Raw genomic sequence first — 15,884 nt, forward strand, 5'->3', positions numbered from 1 at the left:
TACAGCACACCTCTGTGTTCTGTAAGAATCCGGAGCAAGCAGTTCCTGCTAATGCTTAAGCAAACCAGCTCTCAGGCACCACTGACCTGCCGGGACCCTTCTCACATTCTGAGTCAAGAGCAAGCCACTGCGGGCAAAGTAGGGAGTGAGTGCTTCACACGGCAATGACAGGAGTTGAACCCAGATGAGCTCTGCTTCTCCTATCAACAGAAGCTGCTCCTGATGAAGCCTGGCTTTGAACGGCCAGCAGGAAGGAGCCAAACCATGAGGCTGGAGGGCTGCTAACCACAGGCCTTTGTGTGTCTTGCCTTGGAGGCCCCAGGACACTGGCAGGAACATAGCCAAGATGTGGTCCGAGATCCAAACCAAGAGGTTAGAGCCAGGCTGGATACAGGGGCCAAGCAGGACGAGTGAGCCAGGCTATTGGAGGAGGAAGGCTGTCCTGCTAAGAGTGGCTAAGCAGGGGAAAGGAAAAGTGAGAGGCCGGCAGGATCTTGCCGTGGTAAGTCCCAGGCTTACATCCTCCTGGCCCATTGTGCATGGCTGGCCCCAACAGAGATCTGCTTCTCGTTACTGTGTTGGAGAAGAAGGATTAAGAAGCAGAAGGAAAGCCCACGGGGATGGCACTGGGTCTGTGGTCCACAGCATGGTTTACAGCCACGTCATCCGGCACTGGCTGCCTGGGCGGGCCCTGCCATGGACTGGGACTGGGGCTCCTTCCTCATCCCTTGACTATGGTCTGGAGAAGGAGTGGAAGGCCGAGACCATTCTCCTAGCCCACACCGTGAAGGCGGCCAGGACAGCCTGGCTCCAGCTACAAACCCTCCCTGCCGGTTCTCAGACTGAGCTCACAATTGATGACCAGCTCCAGGTATCCCCCCCCCCCCCCCGGTCCACCAAGGGAAGCTTCAGTATTCATTTGGTTTCTTCCTCTGGACCAATCAGCTGTGGCAGAGGGCAAGGAAGCAAACACAATTGCACATTGTTGCTATTGGCTATTCTGGCATGTCTGGCTGTGATCCTGTCAGTAAGGCAGAATGGATGACATCATCACAAACAGAAGTCACCCTTCCACCTGTCTCTTCATGTGGGGTCAGAATACCAACCTACAGGGGCCAGTGAATGGCTCTGTTCACTGCTGTAGCCCAGCGCCCAGCAGGACTCCAGAAGCACTCAGTATACACCAGGCACAACCCCCCTCAGTCGCAGGCTTCAGACTACTGCAGCTCTCTGTACCACAGGACCTTCCTCCATCCACAGGGGGAACTATGGGGCTGTGTGACTGCCCTTTAGCGATGTTCCCCCTGTAACTTCCAGCAATCTCAGACGCTTCACTTGTCCCCTTTCAGTTTGCTTCTCCCCCACCCCCTCCGATGACCGTGCATATCCCTTAAATCCTTCCTCTCCTCTCTTCACCACTGTGTCATGCAGGGTAGTTGAGCCATTTTGGGGAAATTAAAAATTAACCAGGCCAGGGAGATGGAATGAAGGAAAAAGGTACTTGCCACCAGGCCTAGTGGCCAATCTGTCTATCCCTGAAACTATGTGAAGAGAAGTGACTTTCACAGGTTGTCCTCTGACCTTCCCATATGTGCCATTGCACGTACACACACACACACACACACACACACACACACACACACACACAAATAAATAATTCCTATGTGTGAACATTTTGCCCCAATGCATGTTTGTGCACCATATGCATGCCTGGTGCTTACAGAGGCCAGAAGGAGGCACTGTATCACCAACTGGAGTTGCAGACTTGGGAGTTGACATGTGGTGCTAAGAACTGAGCCCAGGTCCTCTGTGGGAGCAACCAGTGCTCTTAACCACTCAGCCATCTCTCCAGTCTCTATTTTCCTCCTAAGTTTAAAAAATGTATTGTTCATCAGCAATGTCTACTTTAACCTACTTAGCTTTTTTCTCCACTATTTTCAAATTGTCCACTTTTCTACATTTAACAATTTGGATAGTCTTCAACAGGTGTGAAGAGAGACCTGGTGACATTGAAATCTGGACAGTGATTTTTTTTTAAATTATTACATCCCCAAAAGAGCAGATTTCAAGCATCTTTTAACTAAAATGCAATAGAAAAGCAGAGAGGTAGGAGAATTTTATGAGAGCCACACCAGTGTCCTTTTTAGCCTTCCATGTTGGCTGCTGCTGTCAGTCAACTAAGCCTCGGTTTCCTCATTTTAAAAAATGTTACTTATTGTAAGGCGAAGGACACTGTCAACAGGACAAAACAGCAACCCATACACTGGAAAAAGATCTTTACCAACCCTACATCCAATAGCAGACTAATATCCAAAATACACAAAGAACTCAAGAAGTTAGGACTCCAGAGAACCAAACAATCCTATTTAAAAGGGGGTACAGAGCTAAACAGAGAATTCTCAACTGAGGAATCTTGAATGGCTGAGAAGCACTTAAAGAAATGTTCAACATCCTTAGTCATCAGAGAAATGCAAATCAAAATGACCCTGAGATTTCACCTTACCCCAGTCAGAAGGGCTAAGATCAAACACTCAAGTGACAGTAGATGCTGGCAAGGATGTGGAGAAAGAGGAACACTCCTCCATTGTTGGTGGGATTGCAGACTGGTACAACCATTCTGGAAATCAGTCTGGAGGTTCTTCAGAAAATTGGAAATAGTTCTACCTGAGGACCCAGATATACCATCCTGGGCATATACCCAAAAGATGTTGCAACATATAATAAGGACACATGCTCCACTATGTTCATAGCAGCCTTATTTATAATAGCAAGAAGCTGGAAAGAACCCAGATGACCTTCAATAGAGGAATGGATACAGAAAATGTGGTACACTTGTACAATGGAGTACTACTCAGCTATCAAAAACAATGACTTCATGAAATTCATAGGCAAATGGATGGAACTAGAAAATATCATCCCGTGTGAGGTAATCCAGTCACTGTACTCATTCTCAATACCCAAGATTCAACTCACAGACCATATGAAACCCAAGAAGAAAGTGTGGATGCTACAGTCCTACTCAGAAGGGGGAAGAAAATAATCTTGGGAAGTAGAAGGAGAGAGGGATGGGGGGCATTTCAGATAGGGAGGAGATGGGGGAGAAGTACAGAGGGTCAGGAATTTGAAAGTAGGAGAGTAGCAGTGGGGGAAGGGGAACTAGGGGTAGCCACTAGAAAGTCCCAGATGCCAGGGACCCAGGAGGTTCCCACGACCCAACTGGGAGGACATTAGCCCAACAAAGGGGAGACAGAACCTGTAGAGACCACATCCAGTGGATAGGTATGGCCCCCAGTTAAGGGATGGAGTTACCCACGCATCTCCAAAATATTAATCCAGAATTCCTCCTGTCAAAAGGAAATGCAGGGACAAAGGGTGGAGCAGAGACAGAAAGAGGCCATCCAGAGGTTGCCCTACCTGGGGATCCCTCCCACATGCAGTCACCAAACCCAGACACTATTGCTGATGCCAAGAAGTACTTACTGACAGAAGCCTAGTATAGCTGTCCTCTGAGAAGCTTTGTTAGAGCTGGACCAATACAGATGTGGATGTACACAGTCAAACATGGGGACTGAGCACAGGGACCCCAATGGAGAAGTTAGGGCAAGGACTGAAGGAGCTGAAGGGGTTTGCAACCCCATAGAAAAACAACTATATCAACCAACCAGACCCCCCCTCCCTGAAGTTCCCAGGGACTAAACCATCAACCAAAGAGTTCACATGGGAAGACCCATGGCTCCAGCTGGATATGCAGCAGAGGATGGCCTTATCCGGCACCACTGGGAGGGGAGCCCCTTGGTCTTGTGGACGCTCAATGACCCAGGGAAGGGGAATGCTAGGGCGGTGAGGCAGGAGTGGATGGGAGGGTGGGGGAACACCTTCATAGAGGCAGGGGGAGGGGAGAGGATAGGGGGTTTGTGGAGGGGAAACTGGAAAGGGGGGATAACATTTGAAATGTCAATAAATAAAATAACGAATAAAAAGTGAAAAATGTTATTTATTTATTTGTGTGTGGGAGACGGGGTGCACCACAGGGCCTGTGTGTCAGTCAGAAGACAACTTACAGAAGTTGGTTCTCTCCTTCCTCCTAGGGTGGAACCTGGTCCTAAGGCTTGGAGGCAACTCACCTCAGAACGCTGAGCCATCTCCTCAACGCTTCTATCCTTAGTGTGCGTGGGTGTGTGCATGCAGGCCAGCGGAACTCAGAGACCAACTGCTGCTGACTCAGGACTTGTAGATTTGCTCTAAGTCCATGAGCTTCTGGCCTCAAGTTTCTCAGGAACTGGAAACAGGCAAAAAGTCACTCATCTCCAGCCACCCTGTCCTACCCCACCTGGACATGAAGCAGATGGAGAATTCAGGAGCAGGATGTGACAGGGACATGGTAGGAGTCTGCGGTTCCTCCTGTGTCTTGGCTGGGAGGATCCTCAGGGCTCCTAAGGGCAGGCATCAAAGTCGTAGACAAAGCCTTTGAGTCTGAGAGTCAGGATGGGGAGAACCTATTCACTCAACCAGCTGTAGTGAGTTGCTGTCCCATAGCAGGTTGGTTGGTGAAAGACACTGAGTTGGAGGCCCTGCCCTACTTCCTGTCTCGACTCTGTTCAGTCCCCTGTATTCCCCAGGGCCATTCCCCAAACAGAAGACATCATCCTGGATTCTAGGTTCGTGTATGTAGCCCACAGGTCCCAGGCTCTGAGACTACTGCAGAACAAACCCTTCATTTGCTGAAGACAATGATTCAGGCCAAACCTCTAGGCTGGAGGGTGGTACAGAGAGGGACTTTCCTAGCAGTAAGAAGCAACAGTTGCTGAAAGCTGGAAGCTGAGGGCAGGTGGCTGGCAAAAGCCTTTCCTATGCTGATGTGTAGGTAGAGCTAAATCGCAGGCAACCTGAGCTGCATTCACTGCTACCGGCTCTAGATATGGACGGAAGCATCCTACCCAGGAATATGCAAGCTCCAGCACAGACTGTGGCTCGACCCCTTACAGAATATTGAAGCTCTGTTCAGGTCCACCCTCTCAGCCCACCAGCTCCCACCTAGAAAGAATGACTTGTTGTTCCCAGCTCCCAAAGCACTTAATTCCCAGTCCCCTCCATCTCTCTGGGTTACTGATCACACACCCACCCTTCCACCCCTCCCAAGGGGCACTGCCTCAGGCACCCTGATCTTCTCACGGCCTGGCAGGGACGTGAGGGATTGAGGCTCAGTGCAAGATTTTTAGAAAAGTGGCCACGTGCCAGGAACCTCATTTCACTCCCTCGCTTACACTGACAGAGACAAGCCTTGGGAAATGTGTGTCACTGTGTCCATTCTGCAGACGACGAAACAGAAGCCTGCATGAGCACCCTGTGCTACTGGAGCTGCTGCGGACGAAACATGGACCCTGGCAGTCCTAACGAGCCAACTTCCGACTTGCCAACTTGGACCAATTAAACAGATAGTGACAGAGACTTATTAAAAGGGACCACAGTGGGAAGGGGAATGAAAAAGAGGTTCTGCAGCCCCCAAGGGAACTGACATGAAGTTTAGGTTTAAACAGAGAGGGACTAGAGGTGGGTATAACAGATCAATCCTGTTTAATTTGTGGTCCAGCCATCACTGTTACCTCAGCTTCATTCTCTCTTGGAAAAGTGCTCTGACAAGCTGTCAGAACTGTGTGAAATCTCTTCCTGGGAGACAAGTTTTCAGCCTTTTCCTTCTCCTGGCTGGGAGCTCGAGAGACCTGGCACACCCAAAGCTAGGACCAGAGCCTACAAGGAGCCCCCAGGGCCTGCAGGGGACCGCCACGCCATGCTGACGCCTCTTCTCTGGCTGCTGATCTGTTTCTCTCTCAGAGCTCTGCCTGTGTCTCCTGAGCCAACTCTTTCTTGGCTTCTTCTATGTTTGTCTCTCTGTGTCTGTCAGTCTGTCTTTCTTGGTATGGTGCCCTGTGAGGGCAGGGCTGGTCCAGGCAAGGCTATGGGCCACAGCTGCTGTAGCTTCCCAGTTGTCTCCAGTCCTGCAGGCTCCCTCCTGGCAGCCCCCAGAGTTCAGGACTCTTCCCTGAAGCACCAGGCTGGAGAGAAACAGAGCTAGGTGGACAGAGCCCAGACAAGCAGGAAAGCCCCACTCCTCAATCTTCCCAAGTGGGTCTGGCCCCCACAGACACCCCCTATGTGTATGCACACCCTAATCTTTTTCTTTCTCCCAGTGGGAGACAACTGGGGAAATTCCAATTTCTTGGGGCTGAGTGTTTTTATAGTCTGACAGAAAAAGGGAGGGGCACAGTGTCTCCTTGGAGACAGCCATCCCTTTGAGATCAGTTACTTCTCTTACCTCACATCATGCTTCTAGGGTACAGCGGACCCTGACCCTGACCCTGACCCTGACCTACAGACACTTGTCTCTTCACTAGTGAGCCCGACGTCAGGTCCCTGAGCCATCTGGCCTGAGATGGCAGTTACTGTGACGCTGCATCTCTCAGCACCTCCCCTTTGTAATCCTTCTAGCAAAGTGACAACAGGGGCAAGGAGGCAACACCGATAAACCAATCTATGCCATGCTGGCCTCTGCAAAAATCTCAGTCTGTACCCAGAAGACACACAAGGGGGCCTGCCATGCATAGGACAGCACCACCGGAGCATGTGTGTGTGCCTGTGTGTATTTGTGTGTGCCTCTGTGTGTGTGCACCAGTGTGTGTGCCTCTGTTTGTGTGTGTGTGACTATGTGTGTGCACCAGTGTGTGTGTGTGTCCGTGTTTGTGTGTGTGACTGTGTGTGTGCACCAGTATGTGTGTGTGTGCCCGTGCATGCACATGTGCCTGTGTGTGTGCCTGTGTGTCTGCATGCTTGTGTGTGTGTGCCTGTGTGTGTATGCATCTGTATGCATCTGTGTATTGCAGCTGGGAAAGGCCAGGAACCCCAAGCAACCCAAATAATCAAATGCTTTCAGCAAAAGCAACTGGAGTTCCATGCAAACACAGGGAGTTTGGTTTTGGAGGTGTTGCTTCCTTAATTATTTACTTTTTGAGACAGGATCTCACTAATGGTCTACGGTAGCCTCAAGCTTGCTCTATCTCCCGAATGCAGGTATGAGTTGAGACTCCTTTTTCTGTGATGCTGGGGGTCAAACTCAGAGTTTTATGCATGTCAGACAAACACTACCAATTGAACTAACTTCTAACTCAAAACTGCAGTTTTAACAAGAGATATCCTTTTTCTTGTCTCTTCCAATATCCTTAAGCCCATGCCTTAGCTAGAATCTGGAGCCACTGTGGGATGTGGGTATAGGTGGGGCCATCTCTCATCAGGGCTTTTCTTTCCCTGACACCTTATCAATTACACCATAAAAGGAGGTTCCAGTTACACTAAGGAAAGGCTGAGAATGAGATGAGGGAAATGACTCTTTCCTTCCTTTCATAGATGTCTGTGTGTGTGGGGTGTGTGTGTGTGTGTGTGTGTGTGTGTGTGTGTGTGTGTGAGAGAGAGAGAGAGAGAGAGAGAGAGAAGGGGAGGGAGGGATGGAGGGAGAGAGGAGGGTGTGGGGTGGAGGAGAACCACCCAGCGGGTAATACAATATAGAGGTTAATGGTGCCAACCAGTGTCAGCAGAAAGTCTGTGTTTGAATTCTGAGATCCATTCTACTACCTGTATATAAGCAAGTCAGTTAACCCTTTCCTAGGCAACTCAAGGTCAAAGCCATGAGCATCACCTGTCTCCCTGGGTCCAATACTAAATGGCCTCTGCTTCTTCACCATTATCATTCTACTTCTTCCCTGGGTGTGTGGCCCTGGTCATCTCTGTCCCTACTCCCAGAGCTGGCCTTGCTGAAACAGGTTGTTTTTGCTTTGCGCTTAGATCCCAGGCACCTGGGAGTCCAGGCCATAAGGCCTGCGTGTCAGCAACTACGACAAGCTCCTGTCCACGAGAGCCCTCCTCTGCATTGGTAGCTATCACTTTAGCTCTGATCTCCAGGGTGGGGCCTCTGTCTGTTTTTCTCACTGAAGTAATCGACATCAATGCCTGTCAGAGCGGGGCTGACACTTACTTAGCCTTAAATAAAGTGCATTGGTCATCTTCATCATTTTCTACATAGGGATCTAAAAAGATTGAAGTAAAATTATATAGGCTGGGAATAGAGCTCAGTTAGCAAGTGCTTGCCTAGCAAGCACAAAGCTCCAGCCCCATGCCCAGCATGGCAGAAACTGGCTGGGTTGGAACTGGCTGTAATCTCAGCTCCAGGGAGACAGAGATGGGAGGCCATACTCCATTAGACAATTAATAAAAATTAAAATTGACACGTATACGCTGAGGAGGGTACAAAGTGGTCTACCCTCTGCAAATTACCCTTCTGGTACCAACCCATGTCCTTCCTGTTCAGGGTGTTAGGGACCAGGAAGCGTGCTCCTGTGGTGGGAGGGGGACTCCCACAAGTGGCTGTCACCACCCCCGGGTGGGCTCTGAGTAACTTGTTTCTTGTGCTGGCACTTGTGCCCAGCTGCATGTCTCTGTCCTCTCTGCCACCATGGAACCATTTCTAAGGGCTTCTGATCTATGGAGGGCTTGTAAAACCATCAACCAACAGCCTTCTGAATTGCACCTTGCTGTTGTCCTGCAGAAAACCTCCATTTGATCCTGACAGATGGCCGCACACCTGGACACACAGACACACAGACACACAGACACACACACAGATACAGACACACACACACACACACACACACACACACACACACACACACACACACACAGTTATCAACAGAGAGACGGTCGGACTCAAGTTTTCTTCCTAAATCAAAGTCAAGTTCTTGGGAAACATCCCAGTCTAGTCTGACATTTGGCTTTTTCTGGCTACTTTTCAGATTGAGTGGCCATGTTCTCCAGGACCCCTTTTGACTTTCATTTGAGAAAACCTTTTCATAGTCATTGTGCCCTCCGGCCCCTTGTCCACATTTTAGGAGGAAGATGCTGCCTGCCAAAGGCAAGTACCAGCTCTCAGGGCAAGCTTAAACGGCTGTGCTGAAATGCAGGCTCCTGGCCCCAGAACAAACACCACTAGGTGGTCCAGAGAGAGGGGTGTATCAAAGGTGGTGGTAGCCTGAGTCCTGCCCAGCCCCACCCCGCTGGAGCCATGGGTGAGACTTTCTGTCATAGAACGCCTGTAAATAATAGACATCTCTAAGGGTGGTGGGATTTAAAAAAAAATGATGTGAGAGGATTTTGCAAACTGTAAACATCTATTACCTGTAAAGAGGCATGAGGTCATTGGGGAGCTGGCCACCCATCCACCCATGTTCCACGGACCTGAATGCCACCTGCAGAAAGCGGGGCTAGGGGCACCAGCTTTGTAAAGATACAGCTAAGATTAAAGTAGCTGGGGAAACAGTTTTCTGCCACCGTGGTCAGGGTTATAGCACTGGTTGGCTCCACTAAAAGGAAAACTACCCTGTCACAAATGGAGTCAACTCTCCTGGGTTGGTCTATGTGGAGACTACTCTGTCGCCCTCCCAGGGCACGGGCCCGATGTTTTTCCCAGGAGATGTTCACTGGCGTTCAAGGAAAACAACTCTTCGGGGAAGGAAGGATATATCTAGAACACACTGCACTAAAGAAAAGAAGCCTTCATCCTGGTCTTGTTCTCAACCCAAATTTTGGATGTCCTTTGAGAATGAAGTGCTTGAAACTATGGCAGCCACTGTGTAGTCATGGGGAGCAAAGAAAAAGAAGCCTGAATTCCCAAGGCAGGGATGGGCTGTTCTACAGGACCCATGAAGACACTGGAGTAGGAGTCCAGGAGGGCTTCCTGGAGGAACCGAGCCTTTCACAATGGGTCAAAGTAAGGCAGCGCTAGATCAGATGGCTGAAGGCAAGGTTACAGTCAACAAGCAAGCATGTGCACCAAGCAGGCCCTCCTGGCCAGGAGATCTGTGAAAGTTGGGACACAAGAAACAGGTGGCTGGGGCTGGGTCAACACTGGTGGGTAGGAGGGACAGCAGCGTGTTCTGTCGAGTCTGACCTATGCCTGTGGAGAATATGTGGGTGCTGGGAATTGAACCCTGGGCCTCTGGAAGATGAGCCAGTGCTCTTAACCTCTGAAACCACTCTCCAGCCAAGCCTGAGACTCTTGAACAAGGTCTCATGGTCTCTAAGGCACCACTGAGACCCTGACACCCTGCCCCCCTAGAAGTCACACAGGGAGGACCCAAGGGCTGGCGCCAAGCCCCTCTGGACATGAGATTAATGGCCCTGAAATTATGATAAAATAAACGTTTGGTCCTGCCCTGTCTGCCCAAGTGTAGGCGGGTGGAAAACACTGGGTAAGACAGGAAGAAAGGGGTGAGGGCTTTGAAGAAAGCACAGCATGCTCTCCAAAGACCCAAAGGGGAGGCTTGGGGAAAGCAAACCACTGGCAGTCACTTCATACTGCTAAGTGAGGGGCCTGCTGGCTCTGGGGTCTTAAGGGACAGCAGGGAGGGAGCCAATGGCAGAGAATACAGGGAACTGATGGGGCAAAGCCCTGTCCCCCTGCCCTAAGCCCAGAGCCACACTAATACCAGAAGCACACCATGGCCAACCCCTCCTGGACAGTCTTGACCCCATCCCTACCCAGAGGGGTTCCAGGAAGACAGGAATCCCTGCTTTTCTCTCTTCGTCCCAGCTGCCAGCCCCGCCCCAGGATCCCACAGCCCAGGACAGGCCACCTGGTGACTGTTCCCAGAAGGTGCCCAGATTCTGAGCAGACATGTCCCAGAAGCCTTTGGCGACAGTGGCGGCAGCCGGTTCTTTAAAAAGGCCTCACGTCATGCTGTAGTCAGCTGTGGGGGCCCAGGCACTGGGGTGTTTATGGCTACCACTGTTCTCCCAAAAGCTCCTCTGTGCCGCCCCTCTGATGAGCCAATGGACGCGTCTCTGTCTCTCTCTCCTGTCTTCTGCTAGTCTCCCCCCAGCCCCTGCAGACACAGTGTTTGCTTCTTCTGCAAACTGGGGTCAGTCGGGGTACAACGGGATGACTTCTCCAGCTCAGTGCTATCTGGTTAGAGCTCCAACAATGACACGTCAGGACCAGGCCACACTTTTGGAGATGACCTCAGCAATTACAGGTCAGGACCTGGCCACGCATACTCGCACACACGCATGAGGGTACATATGGGGGACAAAAGTTGACATTAGAGTACCTTCCTCACTTACCTCCGTACAATATTCCCTTTCTTGAGACGGGGCTTCCTCCCTGAATCTAAGCCTTGTCATTTCATCCATCACATGCTGCCACACTCATGAGTCTACTGGGGTGGGACCTCTGGTCCTTACTCTTGCCTAACAAGCACTTTATCTATTGAGCCATCTTTAGCTACTGTCCTCCCATTAGACTTCCCGACCTTCTTGCTTGCCTGTCTCTTCCAGGCCAGAGGAAAACAGTCGCTTCCCACTATTCCCAGGATTAACAGCTTTGAGACCAAAAAAAAAAAAAAAAAAAAAAGTTGCCAGTATCCTTAGAAGTAATTAGGTGGCCTTCAGGTACTCCCAAGAAGGAAGAAATGACACCTGGTGTCAGAAGAGGAAGAAACAACACTGAAAGCAAACAAGGGGGTGGCATTGGGGAGGGGGGGAATAAAAACCAGAGATAAAAAGTCAAGAGCAAACAGAGGCGCCTGAGAAACACGAACTGCAGCCGCCAACTTTTACGGCATCCAGCTCTGTTATTCATAAGCGAGTTTCCTCTCTCACAAAGAACCTTTTGCACGGTTTTCGCTGCTGCCTCCAAACCAGCTGCTCGCGCTGTTGTATCTGAGTGATGATGAGGTTCTGAAAGGGCTTTCTGGGAACAGATGGCCAGGGGAGAGCTGGGGAATGTGCCAGCGGAGGGCCGGGCGAGCTGCCAAGGCCTGCGGTGACTGAGTTCTTGGGCTTCCAGCTCGCGTGCTTTCCCTGCCCTCTGCCCTCCGTGGCGCCAGCAGGCCTTCCCAGCGAGCGCTCGGAACATCTGGAGTCTGGGGTTGCCAGGAGGGGGGGGGCGGGCGGCCTGTGGGGGACCCGCTGTTCCTGCGGAGCTCCCATAGACTTGCAGGCAGGCCGGCCTCTCCCAGCAGCTAATCAAAACCACAGCACCGAATGGGAACCAGGCGGCGCTCCCAGCTGCAGCCGGAGGCCGCCAGGCGACTTAACCCGGTGTCAGGCCTCACTGGCGGCGCAGCCCTGGGGGTACTCGGAGCTGATGACACCCCCCACACCGCCCCCCGAATCCAGGCCCACCCCACTCCTTGCCACCACCAGCGGGCTATTGGCTCCCTGCAGCTAAATGGAACCTCCACGTGCTGCAGATGCCTGTTTACATAAGGGCTCCAAGTGGGTATATGGCAAAAGACATAGCGTGCGGGCTGGGAGGGGGTCGGATGGGGGGCGCTCCTGGGCAATCTTCAGGAGAGAAAGAGCTTTCGGGGGTTTCAACCAAAGACAGGAAACCTATTTCCTGGCCCTAAGGCACATGGCTTTCTCTTGGCCTCAGTTTCCCTTCTGTGCAATGGCACTGCTTCTGACTCCAGTATTACTGACAAGAGGTGGAGATGGTTGATACAGTGCTTGGTGCACAGTGTACCTCACCATATGGTTGGTGTCTGTTGATGGCAGTCTGTTTATTGGCATTCTTTTGAGCCAAATGTTGCCTAGATTTCTTAATATAGATCCACACCCTTTGAAATCGAGGATTTATGGACTGGCTGCTTGCTGGCCTCACTTTAAAGGACAGAATCAGAGCTCTAGATTCAAGTGCTAGAGACTCAAAAATCCCTAACTTGAAGGTTCTGCATCTGTCCACCCTGGGTACCTTCCCTTTCCTGAGATGTTCCTTCCTAGGGCTGGATGCGAACTTGTTGCTTTGTAGCTGTACACTGGAAGAGAAGGGCAGCCCCTCTCACACAGGGTTTTGTTTAATCCCTTCAGAAAGGAAGGTCTGATGTTCCTGCTTTATTCGGGGAGAATCCTAGAGACCAAAGAGATTAAGTAACAACTCCAAGATCACCAAGAAAGAAGTAAAAATGTCAGGATTTAAAACCTTGTCTGGTCCCAAAGTCCTAGGTTTTGTTTACTTCACAGTTAAGCATGCCAGAGAAGACAGCACTCACGAGAGGTGTAAAGCTCTCAGGGTTCACCCCAGCTCTACACAGACACCCTTCTAAAGCATCTATATCCTAAGCACAGTGAGTCCTTGTAACAGAGATGGTTCTCGTGTCTGAGCACGCAGGGCAGTTGCTTTTTTTTTCCTCGCTCAAGGCTCTGAATCTCTCTCTATTCACACCTAGCACTACAGGGTGAAAGACAGAGTTCTGATTGGCAGAGCTGGGATAGCAGCACCCCAGCCTCTACCCTACCTCAGACCACCCAAGTAACATCACAGGCCACTGCAAGGAAAGCTGGCCCAAGCTCACCTGGGAGGCTCCCCAGCTAATGATCCCTCCAACCCAGGCCTTGCCAGACTTGTGGCCTAACGGTGTCAAATGTGAGAGAAGAAACAGCAGCTGAGAGGAGGCTCCATGTTGGAACAGCTGGCGACAAACATCTAAGTAATTGGAATGCCAGAAAAAATAATTGCATCCATTTTTATGACTGGAAGGGAATTGGGTGGTGGTTTCCCACCCACCTCTCTTTTTCCCCAGCTTAGATGGACTTCACAGACTTTGAGAGCAAATGGCATTTAACTCAATGACTTAGCCTGGAGCACGCTGGCCGGCCTGAGTTCCACGTGGGAAGCAATCAGTGCAAGCCTTCCTGAAGGGGACACCCAGACACAGCAGCGGTGACCACATATGTGGCAGGCTGAAGGACAAAGCTAGGCCAGTGCCCTCAGTGGGTGCTCAGGTCCACATGGAGCTGGAAGAGCTGGACCCAGGCAGGAAGAGGCTCTTAAGCCTTTGCCACATGCGTTCAGGCTCTATGAACAAGGCTGAAAGGGATGGTCCAGAGCTCAGCCACCTGGATAGGACACTAACCAAAGCTCACACTAACTGTCCTCTCTTCCCCCACTGACAACCCCCCCCCCAAAGGATCTGCCCTTGGTCTGTCCCCAGAATTGACATCACACAACTCTGTCATTGAGACAGTCTTTCAAAAAGCAGAGTCTGGTGCCCCACCTGCTATCACCTTAAAAAGCTTCCGCCTTCTCTCAGGTGGCAGTAAACCGCAGAAGGATAAAACTTTACCTGCTTAGGAGGCCACAGACTCCAGGGAGCCCACACTCAAAAGGCTCCTGTCCATTTCCTTAGCCCTACAGACCACATAGGCTGGCTGACACCCTAGGTTCCTCAATGGAGTGCTACCCACCCTACTGTCCAATCCCACCCCACAGCTGTGAGCAGCCAAGGCTGTCCCTCCATAGCCATTCACCGCCAAGACTCAAAGAACTCCATCAATGTCCGCAGGAGACATTGTTGCTGAGTTACTTGTAATATCTGGAAGATAACGTTCTAGATTAGGGGTTCTGGCTCTCCTATAGGATGAGAAAGACTCACAGAGGCCAGTTATGAAGGAACAGAACTGTCCCCATTCCTGTTCTTCATACTCCTCCTTCTGAGAGGCCCCCCAGAAGCTGCCACCATAGAAACAGAAGCTGTGGGAGCATAGTGCAAGGCCAGGCGCTTAGCGGCTCTCTCTCCAGCACAGCCCTCCCTGGAGCCTTTCCTCCTCCAGTCCTGTCTCTCAGAGGCTGAAAGGCCTCTGACAAGGCTCTCTGCACTGCTAGGGCATATGCGTTGTGTGAAAACTGGAAGCTAGACAGGAAGAATGGCTGGTGAAGGGCTGTGATGGATAGAGATGTGCAACTGAGGCCTGGGGAGTGAACAAAACTCAATGCCGCTTTTGTTCTTAATGCAGACCTAAGAGGCAGGATGGCTCATGGGATGGGTAGATCAGGAGTCCTGGACGCAGGCTCTCAAACTGATATCCTGAAGTAGGGTCAGCCAGCCGTCCATGTTTGCTCATAGAGCCATCTCCCAGCTCAAACTGTCACCGGTCTCATTGGCCAGGACCACCAGCATCTCCAAGGCAGAACAGACATCTGCTCATAGGCACAGCAGTCTTCATCCACAGCCCCTTGGCCTCAGCCTCTGGCTGCCCTTCCTGGTGGTCTCACATCACAACTGCTCTTTCTGCCTAAGGCTTTGGGGACAAGGGCTGCTCGCTCTGTAGCCAGGGTTGTCCTGAATTCTTGGCAATCTTCCTGCCTCAGCTCCCAGAGTGCTGGGCTGGGATTAGAGGTATGAACCATCTTGCTAGGTACCACATAAGCCTTTAAACATGAGCTGAGTCAGGCGCCCCGTAAGATGACTCTGAGGGTAAAGGCACTTGCCACCAAGCCTGATGAGCTGAGTTTAACCCTGGTCCCTATGTGGGAGAAAAGGGAGAACCAACAAATTTTCCTCCGATGACCTCCACGTGCATGGCACGGTCCCTCTCCACCCCCATGAATTAATTTTCTCTATGCAATTGAGTTGTAATGGAATGTCAACATGTGCCCTCAATTACACGTATTGGAAACTCAACTCCAAATCTCCCGTGCCAATAATATGGAGGCAAGGACTTCTGGGAGTTGATGATATGACGTGAGCTCATCAAGGTGACAGTGCCGGCTTTGTAAGTGGAAGAGAAACTTGAGCTAGCATGCTTGCTATCCGACTTGTGATGCTGTTCACCAGGCAAGGCAAATAAAGCAAGAAAGTCCTTATCCGAAACCAACACTGCACTGTCTATTGGACCTCCCAGCCCCAGATCCAAGAGCTAAATAAACCTCTGTTCTTTAGAAACTGCCCAGCCTCTAGTATAGGGACAAAGGCAGAGGGTAACTATGAAGCTATCCCCAACAGACACATGAAAGGGCAAAAGCAACCAACCGTGACTTGGCCTTGCTAGTAAGGGGCTGG

General features: G+C 50.9%; 1 protein-coding gene across 1 annotated transcript in view; it reads right to left on the reverse strand.

Moving 5' to 3' along the window:
* Positions 1–15,884, reverse strand: part of Atoh8 (atonal bHLH transcription factor 8) — a 32,177-nt gene that overhangs the window by 1,869 nt on the left and 14,424 nt on the right. The gene's annotated exons all lie outside the window — the stretch shown is intronic.

This window comes from Rattus norvegicus, chromosome 4 (assembly GCF_036323735.1).
Source record: "Rattus norvegicus strain BN/NHsdMcwi chromosome 4, GRCr8, whole genome shotgun sequence".
Classification (NCBI taxonomy): domain Eukaryota; kingdom Metazoa; phylum Chordata; class Mammalia; order Rodentia; family Muridae; genus Rattus; species Rattus norvegicus.